A 27,648-nucleotide genomic window follows, 5' to 3' on the forward strand; every position below is an offset into this window, starting at 1 on the left:
AGTATATCCTTCAATGTTTTACAAAGGCATTTCAATAACCTCGGCTTTGGGATGAAGACAAAATGTACAGTTTTATTTTGCCATCGTTACCCTGCTTATTTTGTAAGATTCGTAATTGTTCTCCCTTCTTCAAAGTTTTTTTTTTTTTCCCAAGTTTTATTTTTTATGAAAGTCTAAATGTTTTCTTGCTCTTTAAGTCCAGTTTTGCCCAGTGTGGGTTTGAAGCAACTCTGCAGCAGAATGTTTACATTTCAGTTTCAGGAAAAACGATACTAGTCTGTTCAGAAATGGACTATTTGCAGTAGTAAGTGGCATCTTTACAAGCTAAACATAATGATCAAAGGGTTGAAGAAATAACAAATTTAGTTGTCTTTTGGACAAAATTACAATGGAATAGCATTTAGTTTGTCATTTAGCTTCAGCATGATTTATTTTTCTTCTGTTTTAATTGAAGAATAAATCCAATTCATAACTGAATGCAATTCAATCTTCTCATTTTCTGATGTGGGTAGAAAATATCTGTTTTATCTGTGTATAGGAGCTACAGTAATTCAAGCTTATTTTTCCTTTTGAGTAACTGAAATAAACTGAGTCAGGCATTCATTACATGACATTATTATGCCCAGACACATTTTCAGAATCCATGAATTTTACAGAACACATTAATTCTTTAAATGCTTCCCTTTCAACTCTCTTCAGTAACTATTAATAGATTGGACATACGACAGATAGGCAACTAAAATAATAAAGATTACCTATAAAATAAAATAATTTACCTATTGAGAGGTAGAACTTGAAGAACTTGCAGGTAGAACTGTTCCTAAGTGATAGATTTTCTTCCCTTAAATCTGCGATCCTCTGCTAAAGAGGTAAGTTTACCTAAACTCTGCACTGGAAGAATAAGTTAATAAAATTAGAACAGAAATGCAAGATTTAATACAGTGATTAACAGTACAGCCCTGTTGCACGTGGTACATTATAATACAGTGTTAATTGTTTGATTTCTTTTCTCTCCCCAGCTCTCCTGATTCATTCATTGCATGGAATGAATACTGCTCACTTCAGAGTTGGTTATTCAGTGATTTTCTTTTTATCACTTATTGCTCATTGTGTGGCTGCCTGCCATCTTCCCTGCCCAGTATTCAAACCGTATTGTGGAGAAGAATTACTAACTTTCATGTGCGCTTCTGTGGCACATGTCACACCATGAGAATACTTAACAAACATTATTTTTTTTTTTCCTCTTGGGAGGGGTATGTTACTGTCTATATCAGTTACATGGTGGTAGTATAAGGAGAATGAAATTTGGAAGTGAAAAACAAAATCTAAACTTCTCGACTACTCTGTAGTACTCACTTAGAATGTACTTTTTTGTTAAAAAGGTTAGTTTTTTTTTCTGGGAGAGGGACTGAAGTGACATCTGGATATTGCAGGTATGTGCCAGTTGTGATATCCCAGTGGTGGACATAACTAAGTGCTGAGGATAAAGAAATCTGTAAACAGCAAAACCATTGTTTCTGTGAGACTGTGGGAAGAACGTTACAATGGTGTGTACTTTTTTTCATTTCTTTTGATTGCTCAACAGAAGGTTGTACACCATGGTTCTTCTTTTCCAGAATACTCATATTTGTGTGGAAAGAGGGCAAAAACCATAAAACAGGGAGAAAATGTTTCTTCCATCTTCTGTATTACTGCTTTTCACTTTGTTAACTAACAGGGTATTTATTAATGGAACTTGCTGTGGTCTGTGTTTTCAGATATTATTAGCTCTTATGTCCTCCTTCATGTTTGTTTAGGAGGTAAACAACTTAATTTGTTTTACAAATGACGTAACAGAGGTGCAGACAGATTCTGGATCTGAATCTGGGAGTCGGTAGTACCTGCTCTAAAATAAGTCCTAGATTTACTGTTGAAAATACATGGCTGTGTTTATCTCTTAACAATGCCTGCAGTCTTGCTTAATTCATTAACATACTATATATAGTTTATGTAAAGATGAAAAAATACTAAAATGTTTTTATAGAATCTTTATGTAGCATTATTAAGTAAAAATCACTATTAGATACCTAAACATAGGATCTTACAAGTTTCATTCCAAGCTTTGACCGGTGTTTTTTGTTGGCTTTGGGCTAGTCAGTTGAACTTGGTGTGCATTTTTCTTGGCTTGATTTTTCCTTTCATTTACCCATAAATGAGGAGTAATTCTATTGAAGTTATTGCAGTTTTATAGGGATAAGATAGCTGTGAAAGAGCTGAGAGAATGCTTTTGTGGAAAATGGCTGTAGTCTGGTGCTTGAGATGTATGTTTAACTGCGGGGTTGAAACACAGACTTCTGTTTGAACCTTTTCAAAGTTACAAACAAAGTTTGTTGTGTCCTTCAGTTCCTCATGTGTAAAGGGAGGAAAAGTCTTGCTTTGTTTAATTTAATTTTAATACATTTAATTAATTTCATTTCAGGGATGTTCACATACTAGTAGTGATGAAGGTCATGGGAGTACCAACATGAAGACTGAGTTTGTCCCCATTGTGTTTAATGGAGTATTTAGTCCTCAGCTGTTTCCCCGAGTTATAGAGAAGAATGCTTGATGTTTTATCATAAAAGTGAAGATTTACACTAAGTTGAAGTGCTAAGTAATATTATGATTTTTTTAACTTTGTCTACTGGTCATCGTTGTAGAATAATTTAGTAGAGCCGTTAGCATCTTGCAGTTGATTTAACTCCCTTAATGGAATCTCCTACAAGTAAATGCCATGTTTTTTGATGCATTTCTTTCCACTACCAAAGTTAATATCTTGGGAACTGCTTGAGTTAGCTAAAGTAATTGCTAGTGACTATAGTACTTTCATATTTATAGATTTATGTTGCTACCGAGCCTGTAACTCGAGGGATTTTTTGAATTTAAGGAAGGTGCAGAACATAGGCAAGTGTTACACTTAATCTTGTCTATTAAACATCACCATAAAGTCATCAGAGTACAGTCATTGCCTTTCCCTTGTGCTTTTCTCAGTATAACTTACTGCTTTGTTTAAAAAAAATAAAATGAGGGCACTTACAAATCTTTTGTAAAACTAGACATTTCAACTGAGATCAACATTTTGTTGTTCAAAACAGGATAACAGCTGTGACTTTGTAAGCTACTGTTAGTGGTTTTTAGAAGCTAATTTGTCAGCTAGCTGGCAGGCTGAGCTCATTTGCCAGAAGAAGTTGATGTCATCTCCCATATCGTTCTTTGTCAAAGCTCAGCGTCTCTTTTTCTTTAACCAGTGGTTCTCAAATAGAACGTTACAGAATGGGGCTGTTTGCCAGTGGCATTAGTTTTCTGTTTATGTAACTTCAATTTAGATCATTCATGGCTTAACACAAAATTAAGTTGTCATGTGAGAGTTGATCACCCTTTTTTGTATCCCATATTTGTGATGTGTAGCTCCTTTTTGGTGTGCTTTGAATATAAAATAGGAAGAGCAAAAATCTGTTATTTGCAAGTATTGTTACTTAATTTATTCAAACTCTATTCCTTGTAGTTTATTATTACTTGTTCTTCATTCAGCACAGAATAAGGATTTATTTTATGACTACCTATTGATTAAAAATAAGGTTTCTTGGAAGAATGAATGCATATCTAAAACTCAGTGACTATCAATTAAATGCCACTAATGCATGTTGTTTCAGCATAAAATTATTTATAATTTCTGTTGAACAGCTTGTCTAAAAAGGAACTGCAAAACTGCATATTTCCAAGTTGTAGTCTGTCTCATTGCTGAGTAAGGAATTGAAACATTGGTACAGAATTTGAGGGAACCCCATTAGTTTTAATCTCTTGAGTAAATTGTGTAGTAGATATTCAGTAGCTTCAGTGTCTCAGTAGTTTTGCAAAAGGTTGTGAGATACAAAGAAGAGATCCTTTTACAATATACTAGCCAAATAAAAGATGAGAAATTAAGAATGAAAATATTTTATTTTCACACTAGAGCAAACTTAAGTGCAAGATCTAGCAAGGATCTTGGAGAAGAGAGAATACTTGCTAATGGCAAAGTTATTTAGAGTACTAAAATCAAATGCTGACCTGTGTAGAGCCACATAAGGATTTCACAGAAGTGAGTGGGTGATAAAATTAGATGAAATTCATTGCTGGTAAACGTGAAGTCAGGTGCATGAACTCTGTGCTCTTTATTTATTTATTTATTTATTTATTTTTAAAAAGAGATATGAGATTCACGAGGGATAGCTCTCCAAATGTATAAACTTGAGGTTCAGTAGTTCTCAAAAAGTGATAATATTTTTGAAGGAATTGAGAGGATGTCTGCAAAGGAGTGTTTTGAGTAGTTCTGCAGTTGTGCTTTTACCCTATTTTAAAAACAACAGTCTAGAATTTAAAAAAATAATAATAATTGAATGACTTCCATACAAGGAGAAATTAATTGGGTTCTAAAGCTTGGAAGGAGACAACCGGGAGGGGATGTGATAAAAGTCAAAAATTTTGAGCAGTGTGGAGAAAGTGAATGGGAACCTGGTTAAATTACAAGATGACAGGCTTAAAATGAACACAAGGAAGTAGTTTTTTTTAACTGTGTAATTAAATTGTTGAATTCATAAATTCATTGCCACAAGGTATTATAGAATCTCCAAATTGTTGTGGCTTAAAAAAGCATGAGAGAAGATCACGGAGGTGAGGTTTATCTATAGCAATAAAACACAGTTGTCTAGTTGTAACCTAAGGCTAAACTTTAGGTGGGTTGGAGAGAAAACTAAGTAGGGGCTTTCCTTAAGAATTCAATACTTGCCTTTTTAGAGAGTACTTGATCTCTCTACAGATCCCTATTCTTAAGTTTTTGTGTGTAGACAGGCTGATAAAAGTATCTCAATTATAGTACGACATACTGTGTAACAGTGTATTACCACAGGGAAAAAAGGCACTGAATCTTGAAAAAAATGATGATAGCATATAGAAGGGTACCTGGTGTAAAATCAGGATGGAAAAATTTGAGCTTTAATTGCTTATGCTTGTAAAGGTAAGTAGGCTGTAAATCTGTAGAATTATTTTCAAAAGTATATAACCTCTGTGGTAGTAATTTTGGTTTGTAATTGATTTTGTTTGGTCAACCAAACATTAGTATTCCACTGTTAATCTTTATAAAAATTAAGTATTTACAAATTTTGTCCTATCTGGGCAGGCAATCTGATGTTTTTCAGATTTTTTTTCCCTCTATTTAAGTATCTTTATTTTATTGATACTTTTAAACCTGCTTCTTTGAATGACGATATTTTTGTGCTCCCGTTGTTGAGATAAACATTCAAAGAGGCCCAGAGGAGGATGAGCAGAGGCTGGAGCCCCTCTGCTCTGGAGCCAGGCTGAGGGAGCTGGGGGTGTTGGGCCTGGGGAGGAGAAGGCTCCGGGGAGACCTCCCAGCGGCCTGCCCGGGCCTGAGGGGCTGCAGGAGGGCTGGGGAGGGACTCTGTGTCAGGGGTAGGGACAGGACAAGGGGGGGGGTGTGTGTGTGGCTATGAACTCGGAGAGGGTAGGTTTAGATCAGACATTAGGGGGAAATTTGTCACGATGAGGGCGGTGAGGCCCTGGCGCAGGCTGCCCCGAGGAGCTGTGGGTGCCCCATCCCTGGCAGTGCCCAAGGCCAGGCTGGATGGGGCTGGGGGCAGCCTGGGCTGGTGGGAGGTGTCCCTGTCATGGCAGGGGGCTGGAAACAGATGATCTTTAAGGTCCCTCCCAACCCAAACCATTCTGTGATTCTGTCACTCTGGAAAACAATGGCTTAATTAATTGCACCTTAACCTTGTAGGACTTTCCTAAAGGAAGTAGCCCCGTAGAAAGCTATGTGATTACCCATGACATTAAGGCTATTAAAATCCTATTCATTTGTCTGAAATGACTGACTTTCGAGAGAGATTCACTTGCGTATTTACTATTACCGCACTTTTCTAAAAGTATGCTAAATGAAACCCTTTGGGCATAAATTCAGTTCCGTTCCATCCTTAGGTAAAATTAAAATGAAGCCTTAAGGTGTGTTTACTAATAAAAAAAGCTCCAGCAAAATTTCAAAATACAATATTGTAGCTGATAATTTACAACAAAAAATTATAATTCATAATAATTGTTATCATGATAGGCAAAATACACGGAAACCATAATGTGTGTATCTGCTTTTGAACACTTACTTGAGATTTTATTTTATTTTTAATTCCTGTTTTTAATCCAGCATTTATCATCTTAAATTTCAACCATGCTTTTACGTATGCCTGAGGGTGAACTTTATACATCTCTTTATAGATTAGAAACACAAAATGTTATCACACTGCCATCTGGACTGATTTATCCTTATATTGTCACAGATTTATGATGATTATATTCAAGCACTTAATGTTTTCTTTTTCAAACATTTCAACACAGTAGACTAGTAAATCAGAACTTCCTTTGGAAAGATTGATTGGTGCAAATGTATCTAATCACATCCGAAGTATTTTCAGAACTCTATTCAGAAGCGTTGATACCGTTTTTTGGATTACAGGAGGACCACACATATTGTATGTGGTTCTTTAATGGCTGCATAAAACTCAGCCCTGTTTTCCCTGAATACTGATTATTTCCAGAGGTAGTAGGTAAAAATTTCTAACTTCCCCTTCCCCTTTCTCATCTATTAAAGAGTTTTGTGAGGTAGCAGATTTTTGGCCTGGCTGTTGGTTTTTGCCCTGACATGTGATTATTGAAAGCCTATGCCTGTATCTGTATGATAACAAGGTAATTGAGGTGCTTTTCCTATTTCATAGATGTATAGATTTCATCTGTAGTAAGGCATCCTTAGATGCTTAATTGTGGATTTCTTTTTCTCCTGCTACTCCCCACCCCCAAAATCAGTGTTTTACAGTGATCTGACACCGTAAATTCAGGTCAGCAGTTCTCTAACATCCTTTTATGCATTGAGAAATGCCTTTACTGTGATGAAATTTTAGGTTTGTGACAACTTTTGGGCATAGTCTAAGTATTGTGCATATATGCTTAACTGTAGATATTCAGCAAAAGCAGACTGGCATTATGATGTGGCTGCTCAGGTCCAGTGTGCAGTAGACATTTGAGGTGAAACTACTATTTTTTTTATTTTTAATGAAAATAACATTTCTTTTAATGCATAGACTTGATGGATGGTTCAAGCAGCTGGTGTTAGTGATAACGTGTAAGACTAATAAAAAGAAAAAAACAAAACCAACACATTCCTCTGTTAATAACAAATCAATTTTGATTTTGTTGGATGCCAGGTACATTTGCTATTTGTTTAATTGTTGTAGCAGTGTGCATCTTTTGAAAGCACAGAAAACTGATAACACGGTAGCCAGATGTACATGCTAAAAGCCTGGAATATGGGTTGAGCAAAACAAGTTAGAATAATTAATGGCATCATTAGTTGTTTCAAATACATTTAAAATATAAGTGTGTGTGTGTGTGTGTATTTTTTTCCAGTAGTAGCATAGAAATAATTTTGTTAAAATGTGAACAAAATGCTTTATCAGCAGGAATTTATTTTGTGTTATAAAAAACTAATATCATGTCTCTTGTTCATGTATTTCAGCATTTTGTCTTTCACAGTGGCCAGAATTCATTACTTTGGGGGAAAAACTATAAGAACTGTGAAAGAGGACAGCTGTGCAATAGCCTGCTCACATGGAGGGAAAAACAAAACAAAAAAAACAACCATCACTGATCAGAGTTCCTTGAAATACCAGGATATTTTGTAAGATATACATAACAGGAATTGAGGAATTCTTTTAATTCAGCTTTAACTTTTGATATTGTGTTTGTACTTTGCTATCACCATGTGTTTTAAAGAAAGATGAACAAAACATTGCAGTAGATATATGGGACAATCATTTTTCTAAATAAGTTCTCATTGAAATCCTTAATATTTAGATAAAATTTTAAACCTCAGATCATGGGGTTTGTATTTCTTTCAAAACATGTTTGAATTCTAGCTCTCAAGCATCCAAGACTTGTTTAAATACTACCAGATTTGTTGACCATGTAGGTATGCAGTTATAAGGCCATTGAACAAATTATTCAATGAACTTATTTTTCTGGGTGTTTGAGTCCTCCTTCTGTCTTGTCCAAAAGTTCCTGCTCAGTTCTTTTCTGCTTTGATCTGGTAAGGGAATTGGATCACAGCTGATATAAGGCTCTTTTCTTTACCCAGTAGTTTTTTATTTTTGCAAAACTTTTACACCCTTTGCCCATTGGCCCTTTTCAGCAGAATTTGACAAAACTACGAGGGATGGGACTGTTAGATGGCTGGGCAGCGTTGTAAGTGCATGAGCCTTGTCTCTGCACACGAGAAGCAGTGCTGGAAAGGGATACTTGGAGGCTGGTAGGTTCATCTTTCCTTTTTAAATAGCAACTGTACTTATTGGTAGATATTAAGCTTGTAATGAAAGTGAGTGGACATTTTAGTCTCCCATCTTTGATATTCCTAGTTTGTCTTCAACATCATTAGCTTCAAATGAGTTATACAATATAAGTACATTTCTGTGCAAAGTTTATTTTGTTCAACTAGTGGATAATCCAAGAGATTTGGGCTACATCCTTGAGAAGCAGGAAATAAGCATGTCCATCCATGGGAACTGAAGAGGCTCCACAATGGCTTTCTGCTTTCCGTCAGGGCCATCACGTGCAGGTGATGTGTGATGATATCGTCTCTCATGGTTCTGGTGACACTGTCGAAAGATTCTGTGCTGACAAAGGGGATAGTTCTGTAACCACTCTCCTGTTGGCCTGTGGCACTTAAGTCTTGTGTTGACATAATGATTCGGTATTTTACTCACCACACAGATATGTTCTCTCAGATGTTTTAGATTGGTTATTGCCAAATTAAAGATTTGCTTTAAAGACCTATGCTGTTTCCAGTAATTAAAATTATCCACAGGTCAACAGGTTTTGTTGTGAATTCCAGCAGGAACGTCTTCTAAGAGCAGGGCTGAGCTCAATCTTTGGATGAATAGAATAGTTTTAACGTATTTCTCCTCTTCTGTTACTCAAAACGCTTTAAACCCCTGGAGTTGCAGTTTCAGGGGAGCACTTTTATTTCCAAGACCATTTAGGTCTGTTGGTGAGGGCTGCTTTCTCTGCCTTCAGTTTCGAGGAAAGCATGCATCCGGACCTTGCCAGTTTTCGTTACAGCGTCCCCTGGACAGGATGGGTCTCACTGAAGTGCATGTCCCTCCTGGTGGGGAACCTCTCAGTGGTGGCAGAGACGTTTACTGCAACTCTGACTGGATCTTGTTTTCATTTCTGGTGTTTTCTTCCTGTTCATTTATGGCTAAATAGTTGTTGCAAGAGGAATTCATTTCATTTCAGGTCTGCATTGTAAAGGTACACATCAGAAATAGCATAACATTTTTTTTTTTTTCCTATAGCCAGCGGAGAGAAGTAAGCAATTACAGTAAGAGATTGACTTTAAAATATTTGTCCTAAAATCAGCCAGATGACTCCAAACATGCTTGTGTCCACTGCCTGTTCAGGAAGCATGGGTTGACTTGGACATCAATTTTTGTCCCGTGGATTTGTTCCCTACTCTTAACCTGATGGGGAGCCAAGCCATTAGGTGCAGTCAGGTGCTTGGGTGCTCCTGTGAGAAGCTGTGTTACAGAGGCATGCTGCGGTAGGTGCTGCACACTGTGTCACTGGGGCAGGTCTGAGAAGTGCTCTGTGCCATGTGTGAATGGTGAGAAATAGTGGTATTGTTGACACTGAAGCTTCTCTTCTAGGCTATGTAGCTGGACGTAATTCTCAGATATATATATATGTATATATTTTTTCCTTAGCATACATCCAGTTTCTTATATTTCAGTTCAAATTAACTGTATTCTTCCATTACAGTTCTGTGTGATGTTTGTGTTACTAAAACGTCTCAAATCAGCATAGCTAAGAATTTTTGATTTTTTTTGCACACTTCATCTTTTTTTTTTCCCCTTCCTTCAGCAATTAAGAAAAACAAAGACACACACACAAAAATCCTGTCCGTCAGTGTTAAGGTCTCTTTTTCATTCATCGTGTTTCATCTTTGAAACAGATCCTGCAAACATTTTTTTAAATCAACATCTTGGCTTGTGGAAATGATTCAGTGAGGCTTGGCTTTGGTAGGATAATGTACTGTAGGTATTACTGTTGCCACAATGGAGAAACTAGACCTGATTTCCATTACTTTAATCTGTCTTACTGGAATTTATGATTTTGGTATCACACCCTACATTCTTTGAGATCTGGGGAGGATCTTAGTGGTAGTGACAACAAATATTTTAATTAGAACACGTTCTTCTTCAGATAAGAAGCGTGAGCTTAACTTTACCTCTTAGCTAAAAAAAAAACAAACCAAAACAAACAAAAACACCCTACCTTTTCTCTTAAACCTCTCCCCTCTTTTTGACTGTTGACAATGTATTCCCTATTTCCCAGGCTTGTGATTTAGATGTCATCTTCAATTTCTCAGTTGCGAAGATTTACTTCAGGGCAATTATGGCATGTCTTCCTGTTAAACAATTTGCAAGATAACAGTATATTCTTCAAACTGCTAAGTCTAATTTTAATGCCACATGGTTTATTTTAATTAACTCTGAAGGAAGTAGGTTTCTTTTTCTTTTCCTTTGGCATGTGAACTCTTTGAAAATGTGTCTACACAGTTTTTTATTACCCTGTGATTGAAGCATGTAGGTAATCTGTGCTAATATAACTTATTGTCCATTTAAAGAGGAAAGAGAATAGGATGTAAAATAAAATACATAATCTAAGTTGATTGCGTGTAGATAAACTTGAAAATAAAATGCCATTTTTTTTTAGTGTAGGTGTTTTTTTTTCTGACTTCCTATTTAAAACTGAATTTCATATACATCAAGTTTACATGCATAGGCATCGTGGTATTGACTGAAACAGTGAATTAGAAATGCAGAAATTTTACTGCTGCTGGGAAAGAAGAAAACAGTAGATGTCAAACATTTTGTCCTTTCAGGTAGAACTAAAAGAAGCAATGGTACAAGCGGGTCCTGCTTCTAAAACTCTAAAGAATATTTGTTGAAAATCTGTATTGAGACAGTTAATGAACTTATCAGCAGACTTGCCTTCTGTTTGGTGGAAGGGCTCTGTTCAGTCATTCTCAGCCAAAGCTGAGAGCAATCACTAGACTCTGCTGCTTAAAAGGGCAGATTTTTTTTTTATTTTTTTTTTCCTCTAAAGAGGAGGTTCATGTGGACTGAATTCCCTTTTACAAAATGGGCATGTTTCCCAGGGAAAACATGATACTTCTTCACTAATCAGGATGGAGCCTTATCCTGCAATGGGACCTACATTTTGGTCTTTTCGCCACATCATTGCTGTTTTCTACATGGACAAAAATAGATATAGAGTAAACCAACCCAAAAAGTCAATTACAGGGTTTTATAGTGATGTACTGTGAAAAATTTGGTCGTGTTTTTCATTATACAGAATGTTCTTTCCGAAGACATAAACAGAAAAAAGCACATATGTTTGATTTTAAAAATAACTTTGCTTAGCTGTTTAAAAATGCTGGAGACGTTTTGGATAGTTCTAAATGATCAGCATCATAATTATATGATAAACCTTCTGTGTAAAGACCTATCTGGTTTATAATTATTTAACTGTTGGGACTTTGGGGTTCAAGAGGTATAGTTTGAAAATCTTCTCATACATATCTGAAAAGGCTGGGGTATTCATCTTCCTCTCCTCTCTAATCAGGAAGTAACTGTTAAATCTGTGATGTCAGTTTAGGGGGAATGATTTGATTTAAAAAGTATTTACATGTGAAAGAAATATTGGAATGAATGAAAACAGTTTGGTCCACTGACATTTAAACCAGTGATTATCCTAAGATAGCATAGTGTAGGAGAGATCCTGAAGTAATAACTACAATCATAGTATCAAAGCAATAAAAATTAATATGTAATAATAGAATTATAAATGAAAGCCGTGTTCTTCAGTTGCGGGTGCCTAAAGTTGGGTAGTAGATAAATCTGTATTTGGGCATCTACAGAAGTGCAGTAAGACTTTCATAGGTGCAGAGCTCTGGCACTGTTGTTTTCATTGCAAATTGGAAATGACTGTGCTTTTGCAAATGAGTCCAAACTCATCGAAGTTCCTAAATATGGGCACAAATATTCAAAAAATGAGAAGGATTTAAAGATGGTAACAGTTCCATAAGCAATTACTCTTTGCAGAATAAATTCTGTTGCTTTTTTTTTCATATTGTTTAATTTAAGTTGGTAGATTTAATACTTGCTAGACCTAATTTGGGCCTGATCCAATTGCTGGTAAATTTAGCAGGAACCTTCAGAACCTTCTATTTATTTATTTATTTATTAATTGTTAACATGGTTTCTGGCTGAATTTGCTTCTTGATTTGTTTGACGCTGAAATTAAGCGAACAGTTTACTTAGGTGTAAATGAAAACACTTTGCTTTAACCTTGTGTTTTAAAGAAAAAAAAAATCATAAAGATTACTATTCCTTGAGATTAACAGTTACATACAACAAAATTATCAAATCCCTAATGTAATAGTAGAGAAACTGCTGAGCTGATTGCTACTTTTTATAATTTCCAAGCAGTCTGTTTTCATTTTCCAAGTGCTTTGTCTTTCCAGTGCGATGACCACAGCTGAAGAGTACCATTACACAGCAGCAGTTCTTTTTGCTTGTGTTGAGTTGTCCTCCTCCTCTCCATTGTCACTCTGCATCGTCCTTTTTATTTCTCCACAGAAAGCAGACCCTACCACCACCTTTTCATTCAGTTGCCGTATTTATGAGGTGCTTCCTCTCCGTCTCCTTTACGTGTTCTGGGTAACCCAATACATATTTCCTCTTGCTTATTTCCTCTCTACAGCTTGATTTCCCCAAGCAGTACCATATTTCACTTCCTTCAGCCTCAGTGTTGCATTCCTTCTAAATGTCTTCTAATTAATCCGTGCATCTCTCAGGCTTCTTTACGCTCTAGCTCAGTCATTGGACATTTCTTCAATTCATGCATTTTAAGGATAAAAACGTATTTCAGCTTATCTGGCCTAACCTATCAATAATAGTTATAGTTGTTATAAAGTGTTTCCAAGAATGTTAGCAAACATTTGACTAAAACTTTTCTTCCAAAATGGAATCCAGACTTGATTTAAAATATGAAAAGCTAGTGAATCTACCATGTCTCTTGTATTCTGTTTAACTAATTAATCCCTTAATTAAACAGCAGCTGTATTTGAGTGTGTCTGGTGTTGATTTCCAACCACTTAGGCTTACTCCAATCTCTTGTGCATCTTTCTTCAGGAAATATACCTTTCTTAGGATATTGAGTCATCTCCTGATCTCTCTCTCTCTTTTTTTTTTTTTTTTGCTAAGTGAGACAAGTTGGATTTCCTCTGTCTTTTGCTATAAATATATCTTCTAGTCAATAGCTTGCTTCTCTTCTCTTGTTTTAAAATTGGATCCTGCGACTGGGTGCACGATTTTAAGATCAGTATCATAAATGAGGCATAGAGAGGTGAAATAACTTTCCACTGTTACATCTGGTGATCTCATCAAACATTTTGGGCTCGCTATTGTACTGGGTATTCCTATTAAATTGACTGTCTGCTCTAAATCTTAAATCCTTCTAAGTGTTGTCTTTGAGCGTATTGTCCATTTCTGCAAGTATGGCGTGTTTTTCTTTCTTTTTTTTTTTTTTTTTTCTGAAATATGTAACATTCCTTTGGGACCTGTATCAAATTGTATTTTGTTTGAGTGGACTCCTGCTCTTCAGGTAATCCAGATGACTTCTTTTTTTGTGCTGGAACCAGCTGGGGGTCAGGGGAAGGTGAGTGGGTGAGAGGCTCTGCGGGTGCTGGGCTGCTGGCACGGGTGAGTCCATCACAGCTCTTTAAGATTTTCCTTTTTGTCAGCTCATAATCTTTGGCTGAGGTTTATAGACTTGTGTAGATGAAGCAGGCTGAGAGAGATGATCCAGGACAGAAGTTGAAGGCAAGAACTGAAGAACAGAAAGGAAAGCTAGACGGACGGGAAGAGTTGAATAAGATGTAATGGGAAGAGAAGATAAAAAAAAGGAAAGGTGAAGGGAGCTCTGAGAAGAGCCAAAGTTACTATGTTCTTCACCAGAAAAGGACCAGAATGTGAAGAGGAGGTCTCAGCTGTGTGGTCCTCCAAAATCTAACATTAACAGCTATCTAATTAATTAGGTTGTTTGTCTCCGAAGCAGAACAGGATGAGAGGTCCTTGTGATCAAGGTAGTACAGGAGTTCTGAAGGCAAAGTAAATTACTCTTATGTATGCCTATATATACAGCTTTTGGGTTTAATGGAATCAAATTGTGGTTACAATAAAAGGAACTTTGTTTACATTCTCTGGATACATTTTTGTAGCTAAATCTGAATAATATTTCTTTTACAGGGAACCTCCCATACTTTAAGCCAGGGCCAGCAATGGAACACAACAAAAAAAGTGTGTGTGACTGAAGTATTCATGAAATTCACTGTCAAGTATGTGCTCAGCTCTTGTAAATTTCCATAAAACTTACAGTTTTGATCACAGCTTCATTCAGTAATACAGTGAGTTAGCCTGACCACCTGCCTTGATAACAACGTTAGAATTTCTTTCAGGAAAATAAAATGTTTTCATTTTTCTGATTGCTCGAGAAGGTCAACAGATCTTTATTTTTTGTTCATGTGAACGAATGCATTTCTTGGTGGCCAGAAACTGAACCTCAGATAGTGTCTGGCATAGAATAAATTTAAATTATTGTAAAAGTGAGAGGATGCATTCTGATCATGAGCATGTCATAGCTCACATTTTTGTGTAAAGGCATGTAATAACTGATGTCAGTGGAAGGTCAGAGCAAAAACAGGTGGAAGGCAAGCTTATAGAGAGAAGACCTATTGCGATGTGGCCCCTTGCTGTAAGAAAGTGTTCTTGTAAAGAAGCAAATACAGGGAGGGTAAAATGAGTCTCTGTAAGAATTACAGATGGCTTCCTTCTCCTTGATATGGGAAAGTTTGCTCACTTCTGATCCTTCCTGAGAAACATAATCTTAAGGCATCATCTCCTTCTGTATTTTGTGAGCTCAGGCCTTTTTTTTGTTGTTGTTGTTGCCTGATTTTTGAGATTCCTATATAATGCCACAAAGGAATTATTTGTCATTTGTTTTCTAGTTTGGATCATTCCTGGCTTTGTAAGTAGATACAGCGTATGAGCACCACAGGCTCCATTTCTTTTCCAAACACCTTGGGTTTGTGCTATGGACCTGAACACAGTTGTGTGGGTCTGTGAAGATCAAAAAAGCATCCTGCTACTGTCTAAAAGTAAGATGAGCTAAAAGTGATGGATCTAGGCAAGTGAACTCAAGTACAAACAAAATACAAAGCATAGTTGGTTAGCCTGACAACTTTCGGGTTCAGCATGCTGGCAATCGAGGACAATTTCCCTGAGAGTTTTCTTTAAAAAGGGGTCCAGGGAAGAATTTTTCAGTGTAAGGAGAAATAGTGAAGTAACTTGGCAAATGTTGATGATCGCAGTTGTTGTTAAATATTTGATCAGTTTTATATCAGAGTTCACCTTTTTTTTTTTTTTTCTTCCTGTGGTATCTAGTTGCTAATTGTTTCATGTTTTTAATCTTAAACCTATTGTACTGGTGCTTTGCTTGGTGAGAGGCTTTGTTTGTTTGTTTGTTTTTTGTTTTTTTTCTTCACAAAGAAAGGTCCCAAGTGTAGCAACCCCTCAAACCTTCAATAAAGTAATAGTTGCATTTTCTTTTTACTCAATGGAATCAGGAAGATCTCTTTGCTTTGCTATCCCTTTAAAAAGAAAAGTCTTGGATGAATTGTACTGCAGGTATCAGGGAGAAATTTAGGATCTGTGCTACCTCAGTTAAAATTACTGTGTTTGTTACAGCTTCATGTCTTCCTATTTCCCATGGTCCTTGAGATGTGTAGCTCCAAAAATCCCCTCTTTGACCTTTGGGGTTCACTTCAGCTCTTAGGAGGAGCCAGAAGATCAGGAAAAGTGTTCCTTTGTCTTGCTTTGTCTTTGGTTTTAGCTTTAGCCATCACTGAGACCCAACTGGTGGATGCCTGTGGCAGCCCCATGGCTGCAGCCGGTACTAGAAGCCGTGCCCTGCTGCTTGTGCTCTGTCGTGCCGCCTTGCATGTTGTCCCGCTTGAACATAGTGTCCCTTGGGACGTAACAGCTCCAGAGCGAGTGAAGCCTTCCTTTCCTGTACTCTTGAGGAGGTCTCCCTGTCTTGTTTCGGTTCCTTGGGATGTGCCATTGGGCAAGAGTCTGTCAGTCCGTGCCTCTGCGTTTTGCTGTCTGATCTGACATCTCTGCAAGGTCATAGAGCTTATTTTAGGATTAAGTGAATCAATTGAGTTGCTTGTCTTTTCTCTGCTGACAGTGTAGGACAATTAACATTTAGTATTTATATAACATATGTATATATATAGCCAGATAGACTTGTGACGTTTGTCTGTCGGAGTTTGGGCAGGTGACCCAAAACATGAAAATAAATAGCATAATGCCTGCCTCAGTTTAGTGCTCAGAGTTCTGTTATTAGATCTTTTTTTTTCTCTCTCTCTTTTTATTTATTTATTTATTTATTTATTTATTTATTTATTTATTTTTCCTAGCTGCTGATTTTTGGTTTTAAACTGAATTGTACAGTTTTTCTAATTGGACTTAACTTTGTTTGGGTCTTTTACCTCTTTAGTAAAACATTAATGAGATTGTGGTTTGTTATTAGGGAGAGGCAGGCAGATAAACAATATGATAATATAAACCTTTGTATGGTCTATTTTCATAAAAAATTAAGGTAAAGATGTTAAAGGTGTAGCCCGATGCTGATCTTGAGTCTGAATGCATGAGCAAGTTGTAGACCAATCTGGAAAGACCTTAATATTTGGAAACAACAGCTATGTAGGCAGAAGAAATTTTCTGAAGAGTTTTGGACAGGAGATAATCATCTTCATCTTGAGGTATAAGCAGCATGACCCCTGAAACGTATTTGATAGCTAAGTACCATCGGACTGGAAAGAGAACTATTTGTCTGCATAGTGGAATCAATTTGGAGCAGCACTTGAGTTTGAGTTACAACTTAATTTTTCACTGAAGAGAAACTCTAAAAATTTGCTGAGATCTATTTTGCAATGAAATTGATGTTCACCTCCTTGAAGAACAGTGCAGGTAATTAATGGTAGCAGACTGAAATTTCATCCACAAATACTTCACTGAGAATGGTCTTTCAATTAATCTTGTAAGAGTTCTTCACTTTTTTGAGGAAAAATAGAAAGGTAAATATATACTTACTTAACTTTCTTCTTTGAGTAAATATTAATTGACGAAGTTGGTTGACTTTTCCCTCGCTAACAGCTAGGTAACAATGGTATGCCTTCTTCCCCAAAGCATGACTGGTGGGTAGGTGCTGGATATACTATGGTAAGAAGTACTATAAACAGAAGGGCTTTTGATTTCAGAGTATGCATTCTGTTGTTTGCCTCATGCAAAAGGCATGCTTTTCTTTTCTTGAAGAAAACGTTTGAGCAACATGCCAGAAAAGTGGTGTTATTTTCTAAAAACCCAGCATCCCTTCAAGAATTCCATTGTTGACACTTTCAAGGGGGTAAGTCAGGCTTGTCAGCCAGTTCATTCATTGCACCCTAAACTGTATTTACTTAATGCGGTTCGAGAACCCACTTGGCTACTACAAAACATATAGCATCGTTCCACACCAGCGGTGATTCTTTCTGTTTTCAGCATTAGTTTGCTATAACCTTGCTACCAGGTTCCTGAGGGATTAGTGCTCTTGCACTGTACTCTGACAGCTTCTCTGGAAGCGTAGGGCCCCTTCAGGGCCAAGCTCTGAGGTTTGCACTTGGAGCTGTTATCCTCTGCTCCACTGCACCTAAGAAAGTGCTGACACCTGTACAAGAGTTGTCTTTACTTTTTTTTTTTTTAACTGATAGATATTTTGTGCTTGAGCACTTAATAAAGAACTTTCTGGGAAGTATTTCATCACAATATTTTTTTTTGATATGCCCAGTTTCTAACTGAATCAGGAAAGGCAGAATCCAGAGGCAGTATTTTTCTTCTGCTTATGCTCTGCTTGTCAGGAGCAGGATGCAGGGACATGCGTCCTATTTTGACTGTCCTCACGGAGTGAAGATACCCCAGCCGGTGGGGCAGCTGATGCCCTGCCTTGCACCCATCAGCCTGGGACCTTCCATGCTGCACAGTGCCTGTGCTGGTGCTTTGCTGGCATCCAGCAAGGGACCCCAGAATCATAGAATCATATAGGTTGGAAAATCCAAAATCACTTGGTCCAACCATCCCCCTACCACCAATGTCACCCACTAAACCATGTCCCTAAGTGCCAGGTCCAACCTCTCCTTGAACACCCCCAGGGACGGTGACTCCACCACCTCCCTGGGCAACCCATCCCAATGCCTGACTGCTCTTTCTGAAAAGAAATGTCTCCTCATTTCTAACCTGAACCTCCCCTGGCACAATTTGATGTTGTTCCCTCTTGTCTTGCTCTTGTCCCTCAGCAGCAGTGGACACAACAAACGTAGCTCAGCTCCAGCATCTCCTGGGGACAAACCGGGCTCTTTTCCACCAGCAGCTGCAGCAAAGTCTCCACACAGCCTTTTGTTTTCCAACCTAGAAGCAAGCTTGTTGGAAGTGTTTTTTTCATAATAGTTTTGCAGTTTTGCAATCTTTTGAAGACATTTAACTCAGAATGAAAGAGGGAAAAGGGTGAAAAGGGTACACGATTTACTTACCACAACATTATGTGAGGTGGGGGTTGATTAATAGCAAAGCCCTTGGGTAGCAGCTGTTGACCACTAACGTTGCAACGTGCTTATTATGCAAAAGCACAAGGGAAGGAGGAAAACCTGGAAGGTAGAAGCTCCTAGAGAGTTCCTAACAGCATGAAGCAAAGAGCATCTGATTCCCTTTCCATAACCAACATCAGAAAGGTTGCACTCCTTGTAGCCCTACCCTACCCTTGGACCACCAGCGAGAGGTAGATCACTAATTTTAGACTAGGTGCACTATTGGCCCTTGCACTGCCTTTGAGTGCACAATCTGGTGAGAAAAAACATCATCCTTTGTGTAAAGGAATGCATAAACTACTGAGATTTATATTTGACAGTTCCGTACGTACCCGGAAATACTTTTTAACCTTTGAAGTTTTAAGACCTCTAGGCCGAGCAGGAGAATGCTTTTCCCTTTAAAGCCAGGGTATCTTTACATCTTGTCCCAGTGAGGTACTTCCAGTTGACGTGAATATTTTTCCTTTTGGTTTTCTGGATTCATAGATGAAACTTTTTGGATTAACTGTGCCCTAAGAGTTTCAGAAAGTTTATGGTGGTAGTCATTGCTAATTTAAGGAAGGCGGTATTAAATATTTATATTTATCCTGAAGAGCTTTTGATCGTTGCTCCATCCCACTCCATCTCAGAAGCCAGCATTTTTCTCCCGTCTGTATCAACAATCCCGACTTCTTAGAAGTTGGAGATCATAAATAAGTATTTAAAGATATCTTACATCTATTTAGTTCCACAGATTGCTCTCTCTATTACCCTCCTCCATGCCACACACATGCACGCAAAGGCAGAGCTTGGTGGCCCCATAAAAACTCAATATTGACCCTAAGGCCCTCTGAAAACCCACTTTGAAATCTTGGTTTTATTTTCTTCAAGTTTTTAATGGTTAAAGTTCATATTCACAAGTATTTAAAAGGTGTGGATCGGCACCTTTTTTGCAGCGTTATTTAAAGTTTTTGGTGTTCTCAAATCTGCCCTGAGTATTTTTTTCATTGGGTTAATTTTAGTGGTATTTTTTTTTTCTTTAATCAAAAAGTATTTCTTTGTTCTTATGTCTAAATCTTGAAAATTCCCTGGAGAGGAATTTTCACATTCTGGAGTTTAGGACAGAGTTTTGCAAGACGCCTACAGTGTTTGGCTATTTCGATCTTAATAAGAAGGGCTTTATGTCTACTAAACCACTATTTCTACGTTTTTATGGAATTGGGCAGTGCCCAGTTCCATAAAAAGCCATTGTACCATAGCTGTAGCGGCTGCATTTCTGCAGATCATCTATGTGAAGCAGTCTGTAATCATTTGCAAAAACTTAAAAATTGATTATAGAAACTTACGTGTATATATATATACATATTTAAACAGAGGGTAGGCTGCAATTGGTTAGGTGTTTTCATGTGATCTACCTGGAATATTTAGTACGCTCACGGTCACTCATGTGTCTCACAGAATGAGAAGATAAGGAAAAAACTATCAATCTGAAACTGTGAATTATTTTAATATTTTCTGAATCACTGCTGAAACATTTTGAAAAGTAGCATCTTCAAGTACAGAATAGCATCTTGAAGCTTATATATATATCTTTTTTTTCTGTAGGTTGCATTAGCTATTCATTTCTCATTTTTGTTCTTTTCATCCTGAAGCCAGGAGCTTTTGATGTAAAAGTGGTAATGAAGGAAGGTTTTTGTGGTGCTGTTTCATTGCTGGGAAGTATATTAGGTAAAATTTGGTAGCTCAGCAGTCTTTGGCACCTGTCACATCTCAAAACTGTTCAGTGCTTTTTTTGAGCCAAACGTCCGTATTAATTTGGGGAGATGATGTGATGCCACACATCTGTCCTAATTTCTGTAGCCCATAAGTATTTTTAAGGCTGTAATTTCTAGCTTGATTTTGTTTGATTAAGGTGATTGTACAAGTCTATACAAAGCAAATCAATATTTTGGTGTGCCAATTTTGGAAATAGGGATTTGTGAATTGATTTTTCAATGTTTTCCAGCTAAAGTTGAAAAAAAAAATTTAAACTCAGTAGCATAGATACCTAGCAATGTTACCAGTGTTATGAGGACTGTTGTGTGCTGGATTTCCAGCAGTACAGAAGATAAATTTGTAGCTCGTATGTGATAAAGAATATTGTGAGAGAAATCACTAAGAATTTCTGAGGCTGTTAAAACTACCCAACAGAAAGCAGAGGGGTGGTTATGAAATTTGGTCTTAACACAAATGAAGTTTCTTCTGCAGCAGTTTTGTGTTTATTTTACAGTGCATATAAGAATATCAGCCTACGAACAGAAACTACTCATGTATCCAATAGTGGTTTTAAAAATATAATAAAAATGAGTCTGTTAAGCCCAATTTGTTCTTCAGCAAGATTTTTTTGTACATTACATGTGTAGTTTTGCAAGAATGAATTTCTTGTAAAATCCATTTTATTGAAGTTGGTTTCCTTTAGAAATGTTTTTGATCTGGTTTTATAAATGGTGTTAAGTATAAATGCAACATGTGTGGTACTGTGAAACGCTCATGAAAGTTTCGGAGAGATTTTGATTTTTGAAGCGCTTGTTTGAATGCTGTTAAAATCCTCTGTGTGAATCTCTCTCCAAGTCTGTACTGAAATAAAGCATTGCGTTTTGTAAATCCGGAATGGCTGGAGATAGGTACTGTCAATGTTTTGTTGGTATCCTTGAATGAGACACTAACCAATCTCGATCCCATTTAGCACTGCTCAAAGCAGCTACCTGGTGATCAGAGCCGAGCTGGGCATGGTGTGTATGTATCAGGAACCAAGTATATGTTGTTGAAGATGGTTTACTGTCTTGACTTCATTATATTGTCTATGGAATTCCATTATTATTATTATTATTTGTAGTGTCTTAGTTTCAGGATCATTTACATGCTGTTTGCTGGAAGAATTCCAAAATACCAGAACTGAACTCATTTTTTATCTCTTAACTTTCAGTGTAACCAATTTCTCTATTTAAAAAAAAAAAAAAAAAAAAAAAAAGGTGAATTCCAGCATTCAGTTGGTGGAAGATGCATTATCACACACAGGTTACTAGCTGTACTGACTATCGCGGTTGGACTCTATAGTGTTGTGTGATTTTGTAAACTTTTTGTAAACAATTTTTTGTAAACACTTCGGTAATCATTGTCGTCTGAGGTAAGACAGAAAACATAATTTTTTTTTTTTTTTGCATAAATATGCCAAGTATTTGTCTGCATATAGCACAAAGTGTCAATGCCAGCTTTCTGAAAGCATCCTGCTGAACTTAAGGAATTGGAGGGTATGCAATAAGCTTCAGTTATTATGGTGAATTTACTAACTGTGTGTTTTTATCAAGTTAAATATTACTTAATTATTGCAGTTTTTGGAGGAGAATCAAATGAAGATAAAAGGACAGCTTTTATGTACCATCAGACGTAATACCTAGGACGTTTAGAGAGCTCTACCTGTTAATGATGCATTCCTACATTTTTACGTCTGTTTATACTTTGTACCTGTTGAAGATACTGCTGTTTAAACACAGATATGCTATTGAAAGTTACTTTGGATCTTTTTGATCTAAGGAGAGCTAACACCAAATATGCTTTGTTTTTTCTTTCATCTCTTTTTCCCTTTATGTCATAGGCAGCTGATAAGTATCAGTGCTAACTGATAGAATTACAGCTGTTGGGAAAGGAAAAAAGAAAAAGCTACGCAGGAAAAATCTGAGCAGTTTTTAAATATGGGAAAAATATATTTCTTGTTGTGTGACTTCTACTGGAGGTACAGGTACTTGGCTTTGCGTGACTGTTTTGGGGGACAAGGGTGTTATTGCGTCTTGCTGATAAAAAAAAACACAACAATAACAAAAAAACTTTTTTCACCTTTGAATTGGATAGGCAATTTTTCCTTCGAGTCAGAGGAAGTCATTCACTACTCAAGCACAAAAATGTGTTTGAGCTGAACACAGCCAATGAGAAATGAAAACCACTGTCAGTCAAAGCATACTTAGTCATGAAACAGACTTTCAGATTTCAGACACAACCTCGGTTTTTGTTTTCTCCTGCTACTGCCAGTTGATAGCAGAAATGGAAGAGGACTCGGTTTAGCCATAGGGAACATGAGGCCTGATGTCTGCCTGCTGCCTGCTCCGAGGCTTTGTTGTTGGATAACCCGTGGGCCAGAGTAACGAGAGCTCTCCTTTACTGGCAGCCAGTAGGGAAGGTGTTGAACAGGGCCAGATCCAGTACTGACCCCGGGGACACACCACTCATCACTGGCCATAAAGCAAAAAATGTGTTCCACTGATGTGTACGTACAGAAACACTCACGTATTTTGGGGAGGGAATGTTCTTTTTGTCTGGGCTCCTTTCTTATTCTTTCTTAAAATTAAGTTATCTAAGCCTACTGCAAACCTGAATTCTTCTGTCGTCATGTTTTTTCCTACAACGTTTCCGTGCTTTACTGTGCTTAGTAAGTACTTTTGACCTTGTTGAAACAAATACATTATTTAACCACCTCGCCCAGTATTTCCAAAATTTGTGAGAACTTTGAAAAACAAATCATTAAGACACAATATATAGGATGTATACCATGCACTAAATTATCTTTTTGGGAAAAAAACTCCGCAGTTTTTTTGTACCATGTCTAAGTGGGATCAAAGAAGAGTTGTGGTTGGAAGGAACCCCTGGAGATCATCTGGTGCACTCAGCCTTTCCAGAGCACGGTCAGCTAGAGGAGGTTGCTCAGGGCTGCACCCAGCTGCGTTTGGAATATTTCCAAGGATGGAGACTATATAAAGCTCTCTTAGGGTGGTCAAATGCTGGAACAGGTTACTAACAGTAGAAGGTTTTTCTTTTTCAAGTATTTATCTTTAAGCACCTCACCATATTCAGCTCAAGATGAGTTTTGGCTTTCCTAACCTCATCTCTGCGCACTTGGGCAGTGTTTGTACTCTTGGTTCACATGTTCCTGTTTCTACATCCTGTACGCTTCCTTTTTTTGAGTTAAGTTAGGAGCTCCTTGCTCACCCAAGCAGGCTTCCTGCTGCCTCTGGTTTTCGTGCTCATTGGGATCAGCCATTCTTGAGGAGGCAAAAATCAGCCAGCTTTCCTGAATCCCTCTTCTCTCCAGGATCATCCCATGAGATGCCTCTGCAGTCTTGTGTCCCAGACAAAATGATTGTGAGCATTATTCTTACATTCTTCTTTTTGTCCCCAGTACATTTTTAGTTTTTTTCAGTTATAACTGGCAAGGTCTAGGCTTTCCTTGAATTTATTTTTTTTTCTATCATGAATAAGTTTCAGCTTGTTAAATTCATATTGTAAAACTAATGCTGTTTCCCAAGCCTTGGGGATATCCTGCCTGTGTAATTACAGGTTTATGCTGCAGCTATGCAGACGCGATTATTACCAATAGTATGAATAATTGCGCCACTCGGCTGGTTTGTGGTCAGGCACTGTCTAGTACCTAGATGTGGAACAGTTAAAATGAAAGAAAATAAAAGTTGCAGAAATGCCTGTAAGAATTGCTCCTGACGGCCAGTTCTGTTTTCTGTGGTTGTGCAGGTATGATGAGACTTAACTGACAATAATTCCTGCGAGGTTACAACTCCTGGATTTTGTCCTAGGTGCTGGAAAGAAGATAACGTGGAGAGGTTTCCATAATTTTGTTGTTTATTTGGAAGCAGTCCTTTCCCACTTTGTCTAGAATAATTAATTCATATAAACAAATGCAAGTAAAGGACTGTGTATCTTACATTGGAAGTTAATTCTGATTAAGAAACTACGCAGGAATAGAATTGGTGACTATATGAACATTAACACTGTTATTTGTTCCCTTACATTGTTTAATGCTTTTTTGTTACGCTTAAGAAGTGATGCAGTCTTTTACCCATCCCTCAAACAGCACTTGACTTCGTTACCCTAAAATATGTTGTTGTACCTGTTTTCCCATTTCCTTTTTTTTAAATGACCCCCCCCCCAAAAAAAAATTGTTGGATATAGGATTAGTACGAGTTAAGAGAGCTGTTGACTGTTAATATGTAATATATAACGTATCGGTTTTAATTGAAACTTTTGCAAGACACCTCATGTTTATAGGTACTTCTTTAGTGACGTTTCAAACTGGGGAATTACTGTGAGGGGGTATATGGTCTTTTGGAAGACAATATTTATTTCCACGTAAATTTTATGTTTAAATCACAGTAATGTGTTTTCTGGCTAAGCAGGTAGTAAGCCCAGCTGACTGGGGCCAAGGGAGAAATAGCATTTCCAGTGTGGGAGCACTAGTGATAGCAAGGTGAAAATGTCTTTCTGACAGAAGTAAGGGTTAGAGAAGAAGAGGAGATTTTCAGAGGGAAAAGAAATCAATCTTTATGAATACAAGTGCAAAGTCTTGATATGTTGATAAACTGTCACTTGGACTGCATAGACTTGCTGCAAAGGTTTCTCTTTAAGTAGCATTTATATGCATAGTTTTCCTTTCATTTTGTTTCCCCTATTTCATTAATTTTCAGCTGTCTTGCCGGTGTTCAGTTTCTCAAGGGTAAGTGGCAAACACCAGTAAATGGTGAGTGTTATCCATGCAAACTCCTTTACAGGTTCAGGGTAGTGGGGAGAATACCTGTATCCAAAAGACCATCAGAGAATGTGGCATTATGTATAAAGTCAGATCTGAAAATCATTATGGGGTAAGGGTAAACACTCTTCAGAACAAATGGTGTAATTATCCCAGAGGCCCATGTAGAATCACAGGACCATGGGACAGCCCAGATGGGAAGGGACCTTGGCAGGCCGTCGGGTCCAGCCTTTCATGGAAGATGGAGCCCAGATGAGGGCTCCACTGGTCACTCTGCCTGGTCACCTCTTGGAAACTGCCATGGCCAGGGATGCCGCCCAGTAAATCAGGTTGCCCAGGGCCTCATCCAGCCTGGCCTTGAAAACCTCCTGGGATGGGACATCCACAGCTTCTCTGGGCAACCTGTTCCAGTGCCTCACCACCCTCTGAGTGAAGAATTGTCTCCCAACATCTAATCTAAATCTCCTCTCTCTTAGTTTAAAGCCTTTCCCCCTGGTCCTGTCATTATCTGACTGGGCAAAAAGTCTCTCTCCATCTTTTTTATAATCCCCCCTTAAAGTATTGAAGAGCTGCAGTAAGGTGATGATGTCAGTTGGTCTTCCCTTCCCAACATCTTATGAAGATGTTGAACAGTGTGGACCCGGTAATGATCCATGGGAGATCATCCAGACTTCCAGCCTTGAGTAAGAAACATTGATCACCACCCTCTGCATGCGGCCTGTGGGCCAACTTCCCACCCATCTCGCAGACCACCCATCCAGTCAGACCAAGCCAAGGAGGTTGTGGAAAACAGCACTGAATGCTTTGCTGCAGTCTGGGCAAACAGCATCCACTGTTCTTCCCAGGTGGACAGAAAGTATTCCTTTGTTGTAGGAGGTGGTGGGGTTAGGCACGAATTGCCTTCTATGAAAAATATTACAAAACCAGGATGTTTGTATCAACCACATTTCTTTAAATATAATCTTCAAGACTGAGGAAAGCATAGGTAAATTAGCGAATGTGCAGTTTCAATAGGTTAGGGGCAGCTTAGGTTTGGAATAGCTCTGCTCCCATGGGAAAGTCCTGTGTTCTTTTCCAAGCATTTCCTTTTTGTAATGAAACCTCTACCTGTAGTGCTACCAAGAGCAATAGAAGGAGCTTTATTTATGAATTCCTGTAAAGCATTGCATGCTCTTTTCCTCTTATTCTTACGGAATTTCTCCTCAGTGTGTCAATTCCCTCATTTTCTGAAGAGCATTTGAGGAGGGGAAACAGAAAATTGGGATTTGCAGAAAAGTAAGAAGGAAAGATGGCAGCTAATAAACTCAAAGTGATGTTCTCATGAAAACAAATGTAGTAGCGAGTAACCATCTTTTTAATCTTCATTTTTGTGGTAAAGTATTCAGTATTTTAAGAGTAATGTGAAAATCTCAGTTACACATGAATGTTTACCTGATATGTGAACTCTAATGCTTTGGTTTGTGATTAGTCTCCAAAAATGGTAGCTTAAAAGAAAGTGTTCTAGAGTGGCAGATCACAAGTACGTGTTGAAGCTTAAAATGTTTTTCTTTGCCCTTAGTGGTGTTTTCTCATCAGTTTTCTGTATATCATTAGTTATTTTTGCTAAGGGTTCATTCAGTTTACCGCTTGGAGAGAACAGTGCTCTCAGAAATAACGGTCACTTTCTCATGACTCAATTTTGTTTCTTATTTTAAAAGTAATTTTAAGATTGTAGACATGCTAATGCCATGTGAGAGGAGAGACTGCTGTTTTGTAGGTTCGTGTAAGCACAAGTGGAAGTCTAAATGAGGTCAATTACATTGACTCAGGTTCCTGCTGTAATTGGCATAACCTGCTCCACAAGTGTGGACAGTAAAGAGAAATAATTTAACGTAGATTAATTGTAGATTAGGTTTAATTTTTCAATTTCTCACTTTTAAAACCCATATTGATACAACAGGGTGCTAACATATCCTTTATTACTGGATTTTACTAGTATCTGGAAGGAATCACGTATGTAATATGAAGAAATCTGTTTAAGCTCTTTTTTCCAAAACTTGATACCAAGTGCTGTGAGTTGCTGGCACTGGAACTTTAATTTTTTTTAAATTATTAATTATTTTTTAAATTTTTTTTTGTTTTAATTCTAACAGTTTTCAGTACTGCAAAGTGTCATGTGCTCAGTGCAGTGCTCATTCAGCCTACCTTTAACTCACCCATGCCAGGTTGGTATTGAGATCTTGGGCATTTGCAGAATATT

General features: G+C 37.6%; 1 protein-coding gene and 1 long non-coding RNA gene across 4 annotated transcripts in view; both read left to right on the forward strand.

The window, feature by feature from the left end:
* Positions 1–27,648, forward strand: part of SUPT3H (SPT3 homolog, SAGA and STAGA complex component) — a 280,720-nt gene that overhangs the window by 53,826 nt on the left and 199,246 nt on the right. The gene's annotated exons all lie outside the window — the stretch shown is intronic.
* LOC308193142 overlaps positions 1–27,648 on the forward strand; it is a 38,505-nt gene that overhangs the window by 7,348 nt on the left and 3,509 nt on the right. Inside the window, exon 2 of the long non-coding RNA XR_013949413.1 lies at positions 1–27,648. This exon is cut by the window's right edge and continues 3,509 nt beyond it. This is a non-coding gene — a long non-coding RNA (uncharacterized lncRNA).

The sequence above is a fragment of the Anser brachyrhynchus genome (genome assembly GCF_964034855.1).
Source record: "Anser brachyrhynchus genome assembly, chromosome: 3".
NCBI lineage: Eukaryota > Metazoa > Chordata > Aves > Anseriformes > Anatidae > Anser > Anser brachyrhynchus.